Source organism: Panthera tigris, chromosome X, assembly GCF_018350195.1.
Source record: "Panthera tigris isolate Pti1 chromosome X, P.tigris_Pti1_mat1.1, whole genome shotgun sequence".
NCBI classification, from domain to species: domain Eukaryota; kingdom Metazoa; phylum Chordata; class Mammalia; order Carnivora; family Felidae; genus Panthera; species Panthera tigris.
The window spans coordinates 70,777,492-70,800,818 of record NC_056677.1 but is presented as its reverse complement, the minus strand read 5'-3'; the positions used below and the strand labels follow the sequence as shown (position 1 = coordinate 70,800,818).

General features: G+C 39.3%; 1 long non-coding RNA gene across 3 annotated transcripts in view; it reads left to right on the top strand.

Annotated features, from left to right (window-relative positions):
• The window catches only part of LOC122235479, a 36,921-nt gene extending 13,994 nt beyond the window's left edge, over window positions 1-22,927 (top strand). Inside the window, exons 4-5 of one of the 3 annotated variants that reach the window (XR_006213560.1) lie at window positions 17,402-17,500; window positions 22,753-22,927. This is a non-coding gene — a long non-coding RNA (uncharacterized LOC122235479). Of the gene's footprint in view, window positions 1-17,401; window positions 17,618-17,738; window positions 17,833-22,752 lie in introns of those variants that run through there. The other 2 variants (XR_006213559.1, XR_006213558.1) reach the window with 2 other exon arrangements.
• Window positions 22,928-23,327: the final 400 nt, after the last annotated feature.

The following is a 23,327-nucleotide window of genomic DNA, read 5'->3' as shown; positions in this document are numbered from 1 at the left end:
CACGATAACTATAGTTAATACTACTGTGTGATATATAGGAAAGTTGTTAATAGAGTAAATCCTAAGAATTCTCACCACAAAGATACTTTTTACCTTTTTATTGTATCTATAAGAGATGATGAATGTTAACGAAACCTGTTGTGGTAATAATTTAACGATATATGTGAATCAAACCATCATGCTGTACACCTTAAATTTATACAGGGATGTAAGTCAATTGTTTCTCAATAAAACTGGGAAAAAATCTGATGAGTGGCATCAGAGAGGTAAATTAAGGAAATGCAAAAATGGAATTTTAAAGATGTTAATTGTGCAAAATAGAGACAAAATGCTGGATGTGTGATAGAATAAAAACTGACTTTTGTAATTTGCTCAGCACATATTACATAGGTGGTACCATCTATGCGGACCAGTGATTCTGGAAGATAGTACTGGGAAGAACCTGGGAACATTTAAATGACATGTGAAATTAGTTAGAAAGAGGAGGAAATAAGAGAGTGGTACTGAACTTATTGTGGGCCATTATATGTGGAAATCCAAGAAGAGAAAGTCTAAGTAATAAGAGAGGAAAGACTGATATTGAGACTATAGAGGGAAAACTGGCTGAGTTTGAATGCAAGTAGCTTCAGAATTAGTTTTGATATGTAGATTAGTTTTGTTGCTGCAAATTACCACAGACTTATCAGCTTAAAACAGCATACATTCATTATGTCACAGTTTATGTGGGTCCAGAGTCTGGATATGACTTATCTGAGCACTCTGCTTAGGGTCTTACACAAGGCTGCGATTAAAGCATTAGGTGGGCTTAATTCTCATTTGGAGTTTGGGTTGTCTTGCAAGTTCACATGGTTGTTGGCAGAATCCAGTTCCTTGCAGGTGTAGAATTTAGGTAGTCTCCTCTCACCCCATTTCTTTCCTTGCTGTCTGTCAGCTAGGGAGTTGCTATTAGCTCCTAGATATCATTTACAGTTGCCATGTGGACCTCTGACAGACCATCTCACAACATTGTAGTTTTCATCAAGGCTAGTGGAAGAATCTCTAGGTCCATTGTTCCATGAGGGTGATAGAGGCTGAGACACTGATCCTTGTCTCACGGTGTCGAAGAATGAATCTCCCGGACAACAGAGAGTGAGCAAAACGATAGAGCTTATTGAGGGAAAGCATAAAGCTCTCAAGACTGAGAGGAGTTCCTACTGGGTTGCCATGGAGGAGTTTTGTCCCTGAATGGGACCTCATTAGAAAGTTTGTGAGACTCCACTCATGGCACCTATCCCAGGAAGGTCTGGAATAAATTTATCGGTTTTTTTTTTCCCCAAAACTCCCCACCACTTCTTCCGCTTCCCACTTGAAGCTACAGCTTTCCTCCTCCTCCCAGAGGGTCCCTTATGTCTCTGGGCCTAATGTTAACCCTTTCCCTACTCACCATTATGCTAGGACAGAGTCTTATACAACAAAACCTATTCAAGGAAGTAACGATCCCATTTATATCCCCTCACATTTCCTCCACATTTTATTGGCTAGAAGAAAGTCACAGGTTCTGCTCACACTCAAGAGTAGGGGGTAATGCAAGGGACATGACCCATTGGGGGGATCATTCATTAAGGTGTGAACAGATAAATAGCATGTTAGCCATTAAAAGGGACTAAAGTGGTACTAAATGAAATAGCTCAGCTTTTTGCTTCAAGGCAAGGTGAACAGGAAAAAAGCATACATATGGCAACCATTCAAGGTTATAAAATTAGAGAAATCTTGGAACAGATAATCGTTTAAAACTTAGTGACGTTAACTGAGTAACATGACATTTTTCATTCATTCAACCAAGTGGTTGTCCATGTTGTGTCAGGCATTGTTGTTGTAGTTAAACAATGATAAAAGTTACTATGCCTGCTCTTTGGATCTATAATATAGTAGGGGAAACAGACATTAAGCAAGTAAACACATATAGAATTACAAATTTCAGACTCCAGGGGAAGATGGCTGTGTAGTAAACACATATAGAATTACAAATGGCAGACTCCAGGGGGAAGATGGCTGTGTAGTAGCAGTCACCTTGTCCTCTGACTGCTTAGATTCCACCCACATCTGCCTAAATAACCCAGAAAACCACCAGAAGACTAGCAGAATGGACTCTCTGGAGCCAAGCATAGACAAAAGGCCCACGGAAGATGGTAGGAAGAGCAGAGAGGCAGTGCGTGCTACACGGACTGGCAGGAGGGAACTGGGATGGTGGAGGGGCAGCCCGCCTGGCAAGGCAGAGCCCCCGACTCTGATTTGCAAAAGTGGAGGGGTTTTGACTCTGTGAGTTCTGACAGTCAACGGGACTTAACATCTGGAATGTTAAAAGTCAACAGCTCTGCTCTCAGAGAGCGGGGATGGTGAGAGGACGTGGGGAGGGAGAGTTGTTGAGCCCCGGTAGAGAGAGCTCAACCCCGAGGGGAACAAAGGTGTTGGCATGTGCCATCTCGCTCTCCCATCCCATAGCTGAAATTCCAAAGGGAACCAGTACACATCAATGAACTTAACTTGCACGCACAAACACCCTACACCGTGCTCCAGTGGAGCCATCCCTCCAATGGGTCTGCCTCCCTCTTGATGCTTCAGGGTCCCTCCCGCAGGGGACCTCCAATGGCAAATCGAGCTAAGCCTGCCCCTCCCGCCCCTGTGCACCTTGAGAATCCACGCCGGCTAATAGCCAGATCCCATCAAAGCATTACCACAAGACTGGCAGTGTGCAAGTAGACCCGACAGGGGCCACACCACTCCACAGTGAGTCCTGCCCCTGGGAGAGGGGAAGAGAAGGTACACACCAGTCTGACTGTGGCCCCAGCTGTGGGCTGGGGGCAGACATTGGGTCTGACTGTGGCCCCTCCCACCAACACAAATTACTCTGGACTGCACAGGGGAAGTGCCCTGCAGTTGGGAGCTACTGCAGGGACTACCCAAAATGACGAAATTGAAGAACTCTCTTCAAAAGAAACTCTAGGAAATAGCGACAGCTAACAAATTCATCAAAAAATGATTTAAACAATATAACAGAAAAAGAATTTAGAATAATAGTCATAAAATTAATCACTTGCATTGAAAAAAAGTATAGAGGACAGAAAGAATCTATTGCTACAGAGATCAAAGGACTAAGTAATTGTCATGAGGAGCTAAAAACTGCTAAAAAAAAAAGGTGCAAAATAAAATAAAGGTGGCCATAGCACAGTTTGAAGAGGCAGAGGAGAGACTAGTGAATTCGAAGATAAAATTATGGAAAAAGAGGAAGCTGAGAAAAAGAGAGATAAAAAAAATCCAGGCATATGAGGGGAGAATTAGAGAATTAAGTGATGCAATCAAACAGAACAATACCCGTATCATAGGAATTCCAGAAGAAGAAGAAGAGAGAGAAAGGTGCTGAAGGTGTATTTGAAGAAATTATAACTGAGAACTTCCCTGACCTAGGGAAGGCAAAAGGCATTGAAATCCAAGAGGCACAGAGAACTCCCTTCAGATGTAACCTGAATCAATCTTCTGCATGACATATCATAGTGAAACTGGCAAATACAAGGATAAAGAGAAAATTCTGAAAGGAGCTAAGGATAAACAGGCTCTAACTTACAAAGGGAGACCCATAGGAGTAGTGGCAGACCTATCTACTGAAACTTGGCAGGCCAGAAAGGAATGGCAAGAAATCTTCAATGTGATGAAAAGAAAAAACATGTGGCTGAGAATCTTCTATCCAGAAAGTCTGTCATTCAGAATAGAAGGAGAGATAAAGGTTTTCCCAAACAAACAAAAACTGAAGCAATTTAACACCACTAAACCAGCCCTACAAGAGATCCTAAGGGTGATTCTGTGAGTGAAATGTTTCAAGGACCAAAAGTATCAGAGACATCACTACAAGCATGAAACCTACAGACATCAGAATGACTAAACACATATCTTTCAATAATGAATGTAAATGGACTGAATGTAAATGGACTAAATGCTCCAAACAAAAGACACAGGATATCACAATGGATAAAAAAATAAGACCCATCTATTTGCTTTCTACAAGAGACTCATTTTAGACCTGAGGACATCTTCAGATTGAAAGTGAGGGGATGGAGAACGCTCTATCATGCTACTGGAGGCAAAAGAAAGCTGGTTGCCATATTTATATCAGAGAAACTAGACTTTAATTTAAAGGCTGTAGCAAGAGATGAAGAAGGGCATTATATAATAATTACAGGGTCTATCCATCAGGAAGAGCTAACAATTATAAATGTCAATGCACCGAAAACGGGAGCCCCCAAATATATAAAACAATTAATCACAAACATAAGCAACCTTATTGATAAGAATGTGGTAATTGCACGGACTTTAATTCCCCACTTACAACAATGGATAGATCATCTAGACACTGGGTCAATAAAGAAACAAGGGCCCTGAATGATACATTGGATCAGAAGGCCTTAACAGACATATTTAGAACTCTGCTTCCCAAAGCAACATAATATACTTTCTTCTCGAATGCATATGGAACGTTCTCCAAGGTAGATCACATACTGGGTCACAAAACAGCCCTTCATAAGTATACAAGAATTGGGATCCTCCCATGCACACATTCAGACCACAATGCTATGAAACTTGAAATTAACCACAGGAAAAAGTCTGGAAAACCTCCAAAAGCACGGAGGTTAAAGAACACCCTACTAAAGAATGAGTGGGTCAACCAGGCAATTAGAGAAGAAATTAAAAAATATATGGAAACATATGAAAGTGAAAATGAAAATACAACAATGAAAATGCTTTGGGATGCAGCGAAGGCATTCCTGAGAGGAAAATACATTGCAATCCAGGCCTATCTCAAGAAACAAGAAAAATCCCAAATACAAAATCTAACAGCACACCTAAAGGAAAGAGAAGCAGAACAGCAAATGCACCCCAAACCCAGCAGAAGGAGAGTAATAATAAATATCAGAGCAGAAACAAACAATATAGATTCTAAAAAAAACTGTAAAGCAGATCAATGAAACCAAGAGTTGTTTTTTTTGAAAAGATAAACAAAATTCACAAACCTCTAGCCAGGGATCTCAAAAATAAAAGGAACATGGAGGTTCCAGAAGATGGCGGCGTAGGAGGACGCGGGGCTCACAGCGCGTCCTGCCGATCACTTAGATTCCACCTACACCTGCCTAAAGAACCCAGAAAACCGCCAGAGGATTAGCAGAAGGGAGTCTCCGGAGTCAAGCGCAGACCAGAGGCCCACGGAAGAGGGTAGGAAGGGCGGCGAGGCGGTGCGCGCTCCACGGACTGGCGGGAGGGAGCCGGGGCGGAGGGGCGGCTCGCCGGCCAAGCAGAGCCCCCGAGTCGGGCTGGCAAAAGCGGAGGGGCCGGACAGACTGTGTTCCGACAGCAAGCGCGACTTAGCGTCTGGGAGGTCATAAGTTAACAGCTCTGCTCGGAAAGCGGGAAGGCTGGAGGACAAAGGGAGGGAGAGCTGCTGAGCCCCGGACGGCAGAGCTCAGCTTGGCGGGGAACAAAGGCGCCAGCGCCATCTCCCCCGCCCATCCCCCAGCCAAAATCCCAAAGGGAACCAGTTCCTGCCAGGGAACTTGCTCGCTCCGCGCAAACACCCAACTCTGTGCTTCTGCGGAGCCAAACCTCCGGCAGTGGATCTGACTCCCTCCCGCTGCCACAGGGCTCCTCCTGAAGTGGATCACCTAAGGAGAAGCGAGCTAAGCCTGCCCCTCCAGCCCCCGTGCACCTTGCCTACCCACCCCAGCTAATACGCCAGATCCCCAGCAACACAAGCCTGGCAGTGTGCAGGTAGCCCAGATGGGCCACGCCACCCCACAGTGAATCCCGCCCCTAGGAGAGGGGAAGAGAAGGCACACACCAGTCTGACTGTGGCCCCAGCAGTGGGCTGGGGGCAGACATCGGGTCGGACTGCGGCCCTGCCCACTAACTCCAGTCATACACCACAGCACAGGGGAAGTGCACTGCAGGTCCTCACCACGCCAGGGACTCTCCAAAATGACCAAACAGAAGAATTCCCCTCAGAAGAATCTCCAGGAAATAACAACAGCTAATGAACTGATCAAAAAGGATTTAAATAATATAACAGAAAGTGAATTTAGAATAATAGTCATAAAATTAATCGCTGGGCTTGAAAACAGTATACGGGACAGCAGAGAATCTCTTGCCATAAAGATCGAGGGACTAAGGAACAGTCACGAGGAGTTGAAAAACGCTTTAAACGAAATGCAAAACAAAATGGAAACCACAATGGCTCAGCTTGAAGAGGCAGAGGAGAGAATAGGTGAACTAGAAGATAAAGTTATGGAGAAAGAGGAAGCTGAAAGAAAGAGAGATAAAAAAATCCAGGAGTATGAGGGGAAAATTAGAGAACTAAGTGATACACTAAAAAAAAATAATCTACGCATAATTGGTATCCCAGAGGAGGAAGAGAGAGGGAAAGGTGCTGAAGGGGTACTTGAACAAATTATAGCTGAGAACTTCCCTGAACTGGGGAAGGAAAAAGGCATTGAAATCCAAGAGGCACAGAGAACTCCCTTCAGACGGAACTTGAATCGATCTTCTGCACGACATATCATAGTGAAACTGGCAAAATACAAGGATAAAGAGAAAATTCTGAAAGCAGCAAGGGATAAACGTGCCCTCACATATAAAGGGAGACCTATAAGACTCGTGACTGATCTCTCCTTTGAAACTTGGCAGGCCAGAAAGGCTTGGCACGATATCTACAGTGTGCTAAACAGAAAAAATATGCAGCCGAGAATCCTTTATCCAGCAAGTCTGTCATTTAGAATAGAAGGAGAGATAAAGGTCTTCCCAAACAAACAAAAACTGAAGGAATTTGTCACCACGAAACCAGCCCTACAAGAGATCCTAAGGGGGATCCTGTGAGACAAAGTACCAGAGACATCACTACAAGCATAAAACATACAGACATCACAATGACTCTAAACCCATATCTTTCTATAATAACACTGAATGTAAATGGATTAAATGCGCCAACTAAAAGACATAGGGTATCAGAATGGATAAAAAAACAAGACCCATCTATTTGCTGTCTACAAGAGACTCATTTTAGATCTGAGGACACCTTTAGATTGAGAGTGAGGGGATGGAGAACTATTTATCATGCTCCTGGAAGCCAAAAGAAAGCTGGAGTAGCCATACTTATATCAGACAAACTAGACTTTAAATTAAAGGCTGTAACAAGAGATGAAGAAGGGCATTATATAATAATCACAGGGTCTATCCACCAGGAAGAGCTAACTATTATAAATGTCTATGCGCCAAATACCCGAGCCCCCAGATATATAAAACAATTACTCATAAACATAAGCAACCTTATTGATAAGAATGTGGTCATTGCAGGGGACTTTAACACCCCACTTACAGAAATGGATAGATCATCTAGACACACAGTCAATAAAGAAACAAGGGCCCTGAATGATACATTGGATCAGATGGACTTGACAGATATATTTAGAACTCTGCATCCCAAAGCAACAGAATATACTTTCTTCTCGAGTGCACATGGAACATTCTCCAAGATAGATCATATACTGGGTCACAAAACAGCCCTTCATAAGTTTACAAGAATTGAAATTATACCATGCATACTTTCAGACCACAATGCTATGAAGCTTGAAATCAACCACAGGAAAAAGTCTGGAAAACCTCCAAAAGCATGGAGGTTAAAGAACACCCTACTAACGAATGAGTGGGTCAACCAGGCAATTAGAGAAGAAATTAAAATATACATGGAAACAAGCGAAAATGAAAATACAACAATCCAAACGCTTTGGGATGCAGCGAAGGCAGTCCTGAGAGGAAAATACATTGCAATCCAGGCCTATCTCAAGAAACAAGAAAAATCCCCAATACAAAATGTAACAGTACACTTAAAGGAAATAGAAGCAGAACAGCAAAGAAGCCCAAACCCAGCAGAAGAAGAGAAATAATAAAGATTAGAGCAGAAATAAACAATATAGAATCTAAAAAAACGGTAGAGCAGATCAACGAAACCAAGAGTTGGTTTTTTGAAAAAATAAACAAAATTGACAAACCTCTAGCCAGGCTTCTCAAAAAGAAAAGGGAGATGACCCAAATAGATAAAATCATGAATGAAAATGGAATGATTACAACCAATCCCTCAGAGATACAAACAATTATCAGGGAATACTATGAAAAATTATATGCCAGCAAATTGGACAACCTGGAAGAAATGGACAAATTTCTAAACCCCCACACTCTTCCAAAACTCAATCAGGAGGAAATAGAAAGCTTGAACAGACCCATGACCAGCGAAGAAATTGAATCGGTTATCAAAAATCTCCCAACAAATAAGAGTCCAGGACCAGATGGCTTCCCAGGGGAGTTCTACCAGACATTTAAAGCAGAGATAATACCTATCCTTCTCAAGCTATTCCAAGAAATAGAAAGGGAAGGAAAACTTCCAGACTCATTCTATGAAGCCAGTATTACTTTGATTCCTAAACCAGACAGAGACCCAGTAAAAAAAGAGAACTACAGGCCAATATCCCTGATGAATATGGATGCAAAAATTCTTAATAAGATACTAGCAAATCGAATTCAACAGCATATAAAAAGAATTATTCACCATGATCAAGTGGGATTCATTCCTGGGATGCAGGGCTGGTTCAACATTCGCAAATCGATCAACGTGATACATCACATTAACAAAAAAAAAGAGAAGAACCATATGATCCTGTCAATCGATGCAGAAAAGGCCTTTGACAAAATCCAGCACCCTTTCTTAATAAAAACCCTTGAGAAAGTCGGGATAGAAGGAACATACTTAAAGATCATAAAGGCCATTTATGAAAAGCCCACAGCTAACATCATCCTCAACGGGGAAAAACTGAGAGCTTTTTCCCTGAGATCAGGAACACGACAGGGATGCCCACTGTCACCGCTGTTGTTCAATATAGTGCTGGAAGTTCTAGCATCAGCAATCAGACAACAAAAGGAAATCAAAGGCATCCAAATTGGCAAAGATGAAGTCAAGCTTTCGCTTTTTGCAGATGACATGATATTATACATGGAAAATCCGATAGACTCCACCAAAAGTCTGCTAGAACTGATACCTGAATTCAGCAAAGTTGCAGGATACAAAATCAATGTGCAGAAATCAGTTGCATTCTTATACACTAACAATGAAGCAACAGAAAGACAAATGAAGAAACTGATCCCATTAACAATTGCACCAAGAAGCATAAAATACCTAGGAATAAATCTAACCAAAGATGTAAAATATCTGTATGCTGAAAACTATAGAAAGCTTATGCAGGTAATTGAAGAAGATATAAAGAAATGGAAAGACATTCCATGCTCATGGATTGGAAGAATAAATATTGTCAAAATGTCAATACTACCCAAAGCTATCTACACATTCAATGCAATCCCAATCAAAATTGCACCAGCATTCTTCTCGAAACTAGAACAAGCAATCCTAAAATTCATATGGAACCACAAAAGGCCCCGAATAGCCAAAGTAATTTTGAAGAAGAAGACCAAAGCAGGAGGCATCACAATCCCAGAATTTAGCCTCTACTACAAAGCTGTCATCATCAAGACAGCATGGTATTGGCATAAAAACAGACACATAGACCAATGGAATAGAAGAGAAACCCCAGAACTAGACCCACAAACGTATGGCCAACTCATCTTTGACAAAGCAGGAAAGAACATCCAATGGAAAAAAGACAGTCTCTTTAACAAATGGTGCTGGGAGAACTGGACAGCAACATGCAGAAGGCTGAAACTAGACCACTTTCTCACACCATTCACAAAAATAAACTCAAAATGGATAAAGGACCTGAATGTGAGACAGGAAACCATCAAAACCTTAGAGGAGAAAGCAGGAAAAGACCTCTCTGACCTCAGCCGTAGCAATCTCTTACTCGGCACATCCCCAAAGGCAAGGGAATTAAAAGCAAAAGTGAATTACTGGGACCTTATGAAGATAAAAAGCTTCTGCACAGCAAAGGAAACAACCAACAAAACTAAAAGGCAGCCAACGGAATGGGAAAAGATATTTGCAAATGACACATCGGACAAAGGGCTAGTATCCAAAATCTATAAAGAGCTCATCAAACTCCACACCCGAAAAACAAATAACCCAGTGAAGAAATGGGCAGAAAACATGAATAGACACTTCTCTAAAGAAGACATCCGGATGGCCAACAGGCACATGAAAAGATGCTCAACGTCGCTCCTTATCAGGGAAATACAAATCAAAACCACACTCAGATACCACCTCACGCCAGTCAGAGTGGCCAAAATGAAGAAATCAGGAGACTATAGATGCTGGAGAGGATGTGGAGAAACAGGAACCCTCTTGCACTGTTGGTGGGAATGCAAATTGGTGCAGCCGCTCTGGAAAGCAGTGTGGAGGTTCCTCAGAAAATTAAAAATAGACCTACCCTATGACCCAGCAATAGCACTGCTAGGAATTTATCCAAGGGATACAGGAGTACTGATGCATAGGGGCACCTGTACCCCAATGTTTATAGCGGCACTCTCAACAATAGCCAAATTATGGAAAGAGCCTAAATGTCCATCAACTGATGAATGGATAAAGAAATTGTGGTTTATATACACAATGGAATACTACGTGGCAATGAGAAAAAATGAAATATGGCCTTTTGTAGCAACATGGATGGAACTGGAGAGTGTGATGCTAAGTGAAATAAGCCATACAGAGAAAGACAGATACCATATGGTTTCACTCTTATGTGGATCCTGAGAAACATAACAGAAACCCATGGGGGAGGGGAAGGAAAGAAAAAAAAAAAAAAAAAGAGGTTAGAGTGGGAGAGAGCCAAAGCATAAGAGACTGTTAAAAACTGAGAACAAACTGAGGGTTGATGGGGAGTGGGAGGGAGGGCAAGGTGGGAGGGAGGGCAGGGTGGGTGATGGGTATTGAGGAGGTCACCTTTTGGGATGAGCACTGGGTGTTGTATGGAAACCAATTTGACAGTAAATTTCATATATTTTTAAAAAAAAAAAAAGTAAAAAAAAAATAAATAAATCATGGAACTGAGATCAAAGGAAAAAAAAATAAAATAAAATAAAAGGAACATGACCCAAATAGATAAAATAATGAATGAAAATGGAACTATGACAACCAATTCCTCAGAAATACAAGCAATTATCAAGGAATACTGGTAAAAATTATATGCCAGCAAACTGGACGACCTTGAAGAAATGGACAAATTCCTAAGCACCTACACTCTTCCAAAACTCAAACAGGAAGAAATAGAAAACTTGAACGACCCTTAACCAGCAAAGAAATTGAATCAGTTATCAAATATCTCCCAATGAATAAGAGTCCAAGACCAGGTGGCTTCCATGGGGAATTCTACCAGACATTTAAAGCAGAGATAATACCTATCCTTCACAAGCTGTTCCAAAAAATAGAAAGGGAAGGAAAACTTCCAGACTCATTCAATGATGCCAGCATCACTTTTATTCCCAAACCAGACAGAAACCCAGCAAAAGAAGTACAGTCCAATATCCCTGATGAATATGGATTAAAAATTCTCAAGAAGATACTAGTGAATCGAATTCAACAGCATATAAAAAGTATTATTCACCATGATCAAGTGGGATTCATTCCTGGGCTGCAGGGCTGGTTCAATATTCGTAAATCAATCAATGTGACACATCACATTAATAAAAGAAAAGAACCATATGATCCTGTCAATGGATGCAGAAACAGCATTTGACAAAATTCAGCATCCTTTCTTGATGAAAACACTCAAGATATTCGGGATAGAATGAACATACTTAAACATTATAAAAGTCATTTATGAAAAGCCCACAGCTAATATCATCTACAGTGGGTAGAAACTGAGAGCTTTCCCCATGAGATCAGGAAGGTGACAAGGATGTCCACTCTCACCACCATTGTTTAACATAGTATTGGAAGTCCTAGTATCAGCAGTCAGACAACAAAAGGAAATCAAAGACACCGAAATTGGCAAAGATGAAGTCAAACTTTCACTTTTTGCAGACGACATCATAATCTAAATGGAAAACCTGGCAAACTCCACCAAAGTCTGCTAGCACTGATACATGAATTCAGCAAAGTCACAGGGCACTAAATTAATGTACAGAAATAGGTTGCATTTTTAGACACCAACAATGAAGCAACAGAAAAGAAATAAAGACACTGATCCCATTCACAATTGCAGCAAGAAACATAAAATACCTAGGAATAACCCTAACCAAAGATGTAAAACATCTATATGCTGAAAACTATAGAAAGCTTATGAAGGAAATTGAAGAAGATGAAAAGAAATGGAAAAACATTCCGTGCTCATGGATTGGAAGAATATTGTTAAAATGTCAATACTACCCAAAGCTATCTACACATTCAATGCAATCCCAATCAAAATGGCACCAGCATTCTTCTCAAAGCTAGAACAAGCAATCCTGAAATTTGTATGGAATCACAAAAGACCCCAAATAACCAACATAATATTGAAGAAGAAGACCAAAGCAAGAGGTATCAATCCCAGACTTTAGCCTCTACTACAAAGCTTTAATCATCAAGACAGTATGGTATTGGCACAAAAACAGACACATAGACCAATGGAATAGAATAGACACTCCAGAATTGGACCCACAAAAGTATGGCCAACTCATCTTTGACAACGCAGGAAAGAATATCCAATGGAAAAAAAGACAGTCTCTTTAACAAATGTTGCTGGGAGAACTGGACAGCAACATGCAGAAGAATGAAACTAGAACACTTTCTTACACCATTCACAAAAATAAACTCAAAATGGATGAAGCACCTGAATGTGAGACAGGAAACCATCAAAACCCTAGAGGAGAAAGCAGGAAAAAACCTCTCTGACCTCAGCCACAGCAATTTCTTACTTGACACATCTCCAAAGACAAGGGAAGCAAAAGCAAAAATGAACTATTGGGACCTCATGAAGATAAAAAGCCTCTGCACTGAAAATGAAATAGTCAACAAAACTAAAAGGGAACTGATGGAATGGGAAAAGATATTTGCAAATGACATATCGGACAAAGGGCTAGTATCCAAAATCTATAAAGAACTCACCAAACTCCACACCCGAAAAACAAACAATCCAGTGAAGAAATGGGCAGAAGACATGAATAGACACTTCTCTAAAAAAGACATCCAGATGGCCAACAGGCACATGAAAAAATGCTGACCGTCACTCCTCATCAGGGAAATACAAATCAAAACCAAACTCAGATACCACTTCATGCCAGTCAGAGTGGCAGAAATGAACAAATCAGGAGACTATAGATGCTGGAGAGGGTGTGGAGAAATGGGAACCCTCTTGCACTGTTGGTGGGAATGCAAACTGGTGCAGCCGCTCTGGGAACATTGTGGAGGTTCCTCAAAAAATTAAAAATAGATCTACCCTATGACCCAGCAATAGCACTGCTAGGAATTTACCTAATGGATACAGGAGTGCTGACGCTTAGGGGCCCTTGTACCCCAATGTTTATAGCAGCACTTTCACCAATAGCCAAATTATGGAAAGAGCCTAACTGTCCATCAACTGAAGAATGGATAAAGAAATTGTGGTTTATATATACAATGGAATACTACATGGCAATGAGAAAGAATGAAATATGGCCTTTTGTAGCCACGTGGAAGGAACTGAAGAGTGTTCTGCTAAGTGAAATAAGTCATACAGAGAAAGACAGATACCGTATGTTTTCACTCTTATGTGGATCCTGAAAATCTTAGCAGAAGACCATCGGGGAGGGGAGGGGAAAAAAAGTTAGAGAGGGTGGGAGCCAAACCATAAGACACTCTTAAAAACTGCAAACAAACTGAGGGTTGATGGGGGATGAGAGGGCGGTGATGGTGGTTGATGGGCATTGAGGAGGGCACCTGTTGGGATGAGCACTGCGTGTTGTATGGAAACCAATTTGACAATAAATTTCATATTAAAAAAAGAATTACAAATTGCAATAATCACTATGAAGGAATAGCTCAGAGAATAGTGACAGAAAATAATTGAGCTGGTGCAATCACCTTCAGTGCAGTGTGTATTATCAACATTACTCTTAAGTATAGCCAATAAAAGAAAATCAATAAAATACAAGAGGTGAACAAGAGACTTAAAAGGGGAAAAATGGGCCAAAGCTCCTTTTCATGGCTTCTTCAGTAAAATAATAGTAGCAATAATTTCTGAGAAGTAGGGGCAGAATTAGAAGTAGAGGAGGCAAGGTTAGAGAAACAGTTGAGGTGAAGTTGATTTTGATAAGGCTAGAAGATAGTGCATCAGACAAGAAAGAATGTGCCCAGAGCTCTTTAGGAAATAGTTGAGGGAAAATTTCATTTGAGTTTCTTTTGACAGCTTGAACTTACTTTTTTCTCAAGAAATCTCTCATTACAGATGTGGTATATATATATATACAATGGATTGTTACTCAGCCATAAAAAATAATGAAATCTTGCCATTTGCAATGAGGTGGATGGAGCTAGAGAGTATTATGTTAAGTGAAATAAGTTGAAGAGAGACAAATATCATATGATTTCATTTATATGTGGAATTTAAGAAACACAACAAATGAGCATAGGGAGAAAAAAAGAGAGGCAAGACAAGAAACAGACTATTAACTATAGAGAACAAACTGATGGTTATCAGAGGGGAGGTAGATGGGAGGATGTGTTGAATAGGTTATAGGGATTTAGGAGTTCACTTGTGATAAGCACCAGGGTGTTGTAAGGGAGTGTTGAATAACTAGTACACCTGAAACTCATATTACACCATATGTTAACTAACTGGAATTTTAATAAAAATGTTTTAAAAAAGTGGGACACCTGGGTGGCTTAGTCGTTTAAGTGTCCAACTTTGGCTCAGATCATGTGATCTTAAGGTTCACAAGTTTGAGCTCCATTTTGGGCTCTGTGCTGACAGCTCAGAGCCTGGAGCCTGCTTCAGATTCTGTGTCTCCCTCTCTTTCTGCCCCTCCCCATTCACAATCTGTCTCTATCTCTCTCTCAAAAATAATAAATAAACATTAAAGAATCTTTTCAAAAAATTTTTAAAAAGATCTCTCATTGCACTATGATTTAATGGACACTTGAAAAGCAAACTTAACATTCCCTTAAACGATATTATTAAAAGTGTTCTCATTGAGTATACCTGTAATTCCGTTTTTGTCAAACCTAAATGTCTACTGTTAAGACTCTACCTACCCTGATGTGTCTCTTGGCATTTGATACTCACTGCCCTGGTTGTCTGCATACCTCTCTATTACTCCCCAAATTCACTCTGAGACACCTTTAACTCTGTCCAAACTTAAATGGTGGTATTTTTCAGGGTTCCATCTTACTGGTGATTTCAAGTAATTTCAACCCATAAAAGTCTCTCTAGATCTATACCAGTGATTTTAATAGTTTACAAGATATTTGTACATTTTTATTTCTAGCAGGCCTCTTAAAAACCTAAGTCATTATCTCTTCACTCTATCCTGTTCCTCCTCTCCAGTATTCTGTACCTCAGTGAGTGTTGTCATTTTTCCATTTTTTTATAACTGAAGTCTGTGAACACCAGAAGACTCTCTTCACTCCCTTACTGCCCTCCCTAAATCTAATCGTGCACAAAGCCATATGAATTATTTTATCCTAAATCTAGGATGACCAAATCATCACAGTTTGTTTGGGACAGTTTTTGTTTTAAAACTGAAAGTCCTACAGGAACTCCCTCAATCCTGGAAAAACCCATTCCCTTTGCCATTGACTTAATTTAAGTCTTCATCATGTCCCTATTCAATTATTGCTAACTAATTTCCCTAACATTTGTCTCTCCCTTTCAGACTTAACTGTCACACTGCTGTCAAAGTTATCATCCTAAAACTAAATACGATCTTATTGTGATCCAGTTTAAAATATCATACACAATTCTTATTGCCTATAGATTTACTTCAAAATATAAAAGTCCTTAATATTTTAACCTCCCTCATCTCTCCAGCTCTCCAGCTTAATCTCCTGCTAATCCTGGGCTTGTGCCCTATGTATCAGCCATGTCAAATGTATGGTTTTCCAAGTATATGGTTCTCAAGCATTTATGGATCCATGACTGGGAAACTTTCAGTCATCTTAAAATATCTACTTTAAACATCACATTCTTCCTGAAGCCTTTCCCAAATCTCTAAGCAGAGGTAGTGCTCTGTCATCTGCCTTCCCAACAGCAGTTATTGCCTTTATTCTTGTACTAAGGTATAATGTTATAATTATTTATTATAATTACTTAAATATTTTTATGTATTTATTTATCTTTGGACCATTCTTTTAGAAATGAAGAATGTGATCAGTACTGTTTTTCTTTTAAAAAAAATTAAAAATGTTTATTTACTTTTGAGTGAGAGCATGAATGGGGGAGGGGCAGAGAGAGACAGAGACACAGAATCCAAAGCAGGCTCCAGGCTCTGAGCAGTCGGTGCAGAGCCCGACGTGGAGCTTGAACCCACGAACTGTGAGATCATGACCTGAGCCAAAGTCAGATGCTCAATCAACTGAACCTCCCAGGTGCCCCAGTACTATGTTTTTCAAAAAAAACAAAAATAGAGAACTGTAAAAATAAGGACCTTCAGTGTTCATACTTTCTCAAATCTATTTTTAAGTGATATTTCAAAATGCTCATGAACATGTTTTCTCTGGGTCTCTGCAATAGAAAAGTGACTCTGTGAGTGTAGAATTTTAATTGTCAAAAAGTAACATATCAACTACACTGAAATAAAAAAAAATTAAGTAACATGTTATGCTGAAAAAATGAAGTTTTAGCATGAACCCCTATCATATAACAATTCTATAGCAGTGACAAAAGTCTGGTTAGTATGACATAAACAATATTGCTATAATAACATGATGTGAAAACACTAATGATGTAATTTAACATTTGTTCAAATAATCATACAATAAGAGAAAAGTGGAATACTTTGTAAAAGCAACAAATTTAATTTTGCAGTTTTACAGTACTAACAGTCATCACTGTGCAAGATCAGAGTGTGAAGTATTATAACTTTTGAAAAGTAGAGATATTTGGTTTTTTATGTAAATTTGTTCCTGTAATGTTTGTTTCTTACTTTAGTAGAGATTCTGGATTGTACAATATTTAAACTTGTCTGGAGCAACTGTATTACAACTACAGTATTTAATGGTTATTTAAAAATAGCCAACAATTCATTTGCTAAAATAAACTATTTTTGTATGTTGTTTTAAATCAGTAAAATTTATAATGGTGATTAAATAGGTTTTTAAAATGACTCAGATATTATATGACCAATTTTCTAATACATAAGTGTATCTAAACAAGAATAGAAATTTTATTAAATGCCATTTAATTACAATTGATACTTTTTAACTTCCTTGCAGAGTTTTTCCACACCAGAGGTCCCAAAGTCAAGCTACATTCAAAAAGATAAACAACAAATTGGATACCCAAGTTCTGAAGAGCCAGAAATCCTTTATAGGGTAGGACATATGCAGATGAAACCCAACTATTAAAAAATCTCCTGCAGAAAAAAATGTTTATATATATTTATACACACATGCATATGATTATTAAAAATCATACTCAGAATACTTTAAGAAAACACTATGAGTATGACTCTGCTGTCAATTATACTTTGCCTTTATTTCTGAATTTATGCTATTAATTCTTATCTCTTTGTACCTTTAACTTTTCATTCCCCCCACCCTATGACTACAGAGCAAAATTTTGATTTCCAATATCTAACTTCATTAACTCAGAAGAGATGGCAAATACCTCCAGAATTCAGCATAATGCTTGCTTATTCATTTAAGACATGTATCTTCATAAAATGGTCAGTGAAATGCATTGAAGGTTGGTTGCAAATTGCTTATAAATAATAGTAAATACTTTTTAGTTACTGGATAAATCTAAAGAATTGCACCAAAGCATAGGCATATAAATAATCAATTCTATTTGAAATAAATAAGCCATACAGAGAAAGACAGATACCATATGGTTTCACTCTTATGTGGATCCTGAGAAACATAACAGAAACCCATGGGGGAGGGGAAGGAAAAAAAAAAAAAAAAAGAGGTTAGAGTGGGAGAGAGCCAAAGCATTAGAGACTGTTAAAAACTGAGAACAAACTGAGGGTTGATGGGGGGTGGGAGGGAGGGCAGGGTGGGTGATGGGTATTGAGGAGGGCACCTTTTGGGATGAGCACTGGGTGTTGTATGGAAACCAATTTGACAGTAAATTTCATATATTAAAAAATAAAAAAAATAAAAAAAAAATAAAAAAAAGAAATATGCAATTTGATTTTAAACTAATTCATTAAAATAAAGTAAGGATTGCTAAATGATTTCTGTAAACTGAGTGGTGAGTGATCCCAAGATCTATGTTCCTTCTTTCCTTCTTCCCTTTCTTCCCCTATTCCTTCTTCTCCCCTTTATCTCTCTTTTCTTTAAAAGGCACTTATTTCACACCACCTATGTGCCAAGCACTTGTTAGTTGCTAAGGTACAAAGACAAATCTGAGACAGTCCCTGCAGCTCAAGACTGGTAGAAGAGACACAGACAAAAATCACTTATTATTCATAAATGGCTAACAGACACATGAAAAAATGCTCAACATCACTCATCATCAGGGAAATACACCTCACACCTGTCAGAATGGCTAAAATTAACAACACAGGAAACAACAGACGCTGGTGAGGATACAGAGAAAGGGGAACCCTCTTACACTGTTGCTGGGAATGCCAACTAGTGCAGCCACTGTGGAAAACAGTATGGAGTTAAAAACAGAATTATCCTATGACCTAGAAATTGTACTAGGTATTTACTCAAAGAATACAAAAATACTGATTCAAAGGGGCACATTCACCCTGATGTTTATAGCAGCATTAACAATAATAGCCAAATTATGAAAAGAGTCCAAATGTCTATAGACTGATGAATGGATAAAGAAGATGTGGTATATATATATACAATGGAAAATTACTCAGCCATAAAAAAAAGAATGAAATCTTGCCATTTGCAACAATTTGGATGGAGCTTGAGTATATTATGCTAAATGATTAAATCAGTCAGAGAAAGACAAATAAAATATTTCAATAATATGTGGAATTTAAGAAACAAAACAAATGAACATAGGTAAAGAAAGAAAAAAAGAGAGGGAGGCAAACCTAAGAGATTCTTAACTATAGAGAAAAAAACAGGGTTGCTGGAGAGGAAGTGGGTAGGGTAGGGCTAAATGGGTGATGGATATTAAGGAGAGTACTTGTGATGAGCACTGGGTGTTATTTTTTTTTAATGTCTATTTATTCTTGAGAGAGAGACAGACAGAGACAGAGTGTGAGTGGGGGAGGGTCAGAGAGAGAGGGAGACACAGAATCTGAAGCAGGCTCAAGGCTCTGAGCTGTCAGCACAGAGCCTGACGCGGGACTCGAACTCACAAACTGTGAGATCATGACCTGAGCTGAAGTCGGACACCTAACTGACTGAGCCACCCAGGTGTCCCTGAGCACTGGGTGTTATATGTAAGTGATAAATCATTAAATTCTACTCCTGAAACCAATATAACACTATATGTTAACTAACTGGAATTTAAATAAAAACTTGAAAAAAAAACTTCCAACCCTTACTTAATACTTTATAAATGAATGAATAAATGAATGAATAAAATGTATACATAAAAGCTAAAAAAAATAATAAAACCTAAACTTTTAAAATAAAAAAAATCACTTATTATTCAGTGTGATCAATAGAATGATAAAAATGTATACAAGAAAGTGGGAAATCAAAGAACAATTAACCAAATCTAGGGGCAAAATGCGCTGATAAAGGTGGAGGAAGAAGGAGATAAAGAAGGATGATGCTTAAGCTGTCATAGAAGGTAGACGGCGGGGGGGGGTGGTGTGTCTGGGTGTCTCTGTTGGGTAAGCATCTGACTTTTGATTTTGGCTCAGGTCATGATCTTATGGTCGTAGGATTGAGCCCTGCATTGGGCTCCGCAATGATAGCTCAGGCCCTGCTTGGGATTCTCTCTCTCCCTCTCTCTTTCTCTGCCACTCCCCTGCTCTTCTCTCTCTCCCCACACAAATAAATAAAATTTTACAAAAGGTAAATGGTAGTCAGCTTCATGAGACACGAGGAAAGCAAAAGGCAAGGAAGTAAGAAACAACATGGAATATGCAGGGAACTTCAAGTACTGCTGGAGTGTAAAACAGAGGAAGAGAATAGGATAAGAGATGAGGCTGAGGAGGTAGCTAAAGACTAGGTCATGGAGGCTTTCATATTCCTTGTTAAGGAGTTTAGACTAAATCTTATTAGTTATGGGGATTCATTGAAGGGTTTAAAATAATCATAGCCAGATTTTATGTTTTAGACTGATCACTTTGATGGCTGTGTGAAGGATGTGTTTGAAGGAAACAAAAATGAGAGGCAGAGCAACCATTTAGAAGGCAGAGATAATGAGTACTATAACTGGAACAGTGAGAAAAAGGACTGAGAAGAAAGGCATATTGAAGCAACTTCTAGGAAGTAAATTTACCAGAGCAGGAGGCTCATGAGATGTCACAGATGAGAGGAAGAAGTTATGATTGAAAGAATGTTGGCACTATTCATAGAGGTAGGTCTTTATCAGGTCAACAGGTCAACGAGCAGACAGGGTGGGGGTAAGAGAATGGAAGAGCTGGAAGGATAGCAGCAAATTAATGTCACTGTAAACCTATGACCTTCAGATTTAGCTGGGCCATTAACACCACCAGCCATCTGACCATGAGATAGGTCGCTCTACAACTCCCCACAGTGATTGTTGGCCTTTCCTTGAACTTTGACCAGTTTCCCATTCTTACACCCCCTTTCCCATGAGATGACCTCACTTTGTAATTTAAAGGGTAAATGGAAACCAGAGATGGGAATTCCCAGACCTACAAATGGTCCATAATTCACTCGCTTATTTCAAGGTGTCTCACACCTCATTTAAGGGCAACACTTTTACCTGTTCTCTTAATTCCATCCTCCCCAGAATTTATCTGGCCCTTGCTGCATCAATTATCTTCTTTTTATCCTGGGCATCTTCAACCTTTCCCTCTCTACTGGCTCCATCTGATTAGCTGAAACATACACTAAACTTTAAAAAAAGAAAAAAAGAAAATCCCTCTATGAAAGCTGTGAGAATGTGCGTGGCAGACCTTTAACCAAGGGCCCAAGCTACTGTGCTCTGAAATACATCCCTGCACTTGCCTGGAGACTATGCTTTCCCAAGGCTGCTCCTAGCTTAGGCAAGAGAGAAAGAGGGATACTCATGTGAGCACATCTCTAAGAGTTATGGGACTACTCTCAATGCTGACTGGTTTGAGGATTCCCTAATGGCTTTCTGAACATTCCTCAGACTGCACAGGTGTCTAGGACACTTCCTCCCAACTTTCCTTACTTCTCTCCTTCACTCAGGGTAAGACTCTGTCAACCTTTTCCAAATTCCTTCCCATTTTCTCTCAACAGGTGTTTACTCTAATAAAAAAAATCTTTGCACAGTCTAATCCCGTCCTGATGTTTACTTCTGGGAGGGACTAGTTAAACATACTTTCTCAACACCGTTTTCTTCTGCAACTTGTCTATTCACCTTCACAGTCAGGCCTCTGAAATAAGTTATCTTTACTCCCTTTTTTCATTTCTTTCTCTCTGTCTCATCCCTCAATTCACATCAATTTACCTTCAATACCTACTACACCTACTATTACACTCACAATGTTCTCAGTAAGGTCATAAATTACCTGTGTCATAAAATCTATATATGATTTCTAATCTGTTATTTTACTAGTCATCAGCATTCATCATTAATGACCCTCCTTGAAACATTTTCTTCCTTTGATTTTGTGAGGCTATGTTCTCCTTGTCTTATATATAACTTTTTGCTCTTTCTCAGATTCTTTTGTTGGCTTCTCCCCTTACTCAATTCACTATTAGAATTAGGCCTTTTTTTTTCTTCTAACACTATTCATTCTTCATAAGTAATTTAATTTCCCCCTATTGTTTTAATTATCTGCAATAACTCTCAAGTCTGTATTTGCAGTCTAGACATCTTCCTGACCTTCCCATGTAGCCATTTGCCTATTGGACATCTCCACTTGGATATCTCAAAAACACTGAAATCTCAGTATTTCTTAAAGTGAGCTCATCTATGTAGTTGCATGTATTATTTTACCATGGCTACTGTAACAAATTATCAGGAATTTAATTGGCTTATAACACATATTTATTACCTTGAAATCTATATAGGTCAGAAGTCTAACATGAGTCTCACTGGGTTAAAAAAAAAAGGTACAGATGTTGTTTCATTCCTTCTGCTTTAGGAGAAAATCCATTTATTTTACTTTTCCAGTTTCTAGAGGCTGCCAAAATCCCTTAGCTCATGGTCTCCATGGCCTCCAACAATGGTGGGTTGACCTTTCATATTGCATCACTCCAAATTCCTCTTCTGTCTCCCTCTTTCACTTTTAAGAATTACATTGGACCTACCCTGATAAATCCAGGATAATCTCCTTATCTTGAGGTGAGCTGATTAGCAATCTTCATTCCCTCTGCAACCTTAATTCTCTTTTACTATTTAAAGTAACATTAATGGGTTCCAGGGATTATGACATGGACATCTTTGGGGTAAAGGCATTATTCTACTATTCCATTGTTTAAGCCAGAAACTTGAGACTCATAATTTACTCATTAATCTCTTTGTATCCTGTGTCTTTTAGGGTCTCATTTGATTGCAAGTAAGAGAAAACCTAATTCCAATAGCTTCAACAGATGGATCTATTGATCTCATATAACATGAAGTCCAGAGCTCAACAGCCTATCGCTGGTGCAGAATATTTCAAGAATATCATCTTTCTAGTTCACACTTCTCAACATGTGGCTTTCATCCTTAGCATGTGACAACCATCCATAGTTACAGGGTGGTTGCTTCACCTATAGCTTCACATAAATGTTTAGGAGGAATGGGTAGTGGCAAATGAGTAAAGGGTGAAAGACAAAGTATTTGTCAGCTGTCTGTCTCTTTTCGGAAACCTTCCTGGATGTCCTGGTCAGCAATTTCCCCTTAAATTTCATTGGTCAGAACTAGTCAGACAGCTAGTCCTAATTGCAAGGTTTTCTAAATTTCTAAATAAATAAGTTGCTTTGATCACAGTGAGAGTTGTGTTAGCAAGAGGGAAGGAGAGAATGGATATTGGAATGGTATGCTGTGTCTGACACATTCCCCAAATACAATTCTGACCCATGCAGCACTTCTTTTTTTTTTTTAATTGTTTTTAATGTTTATTTATTTTTG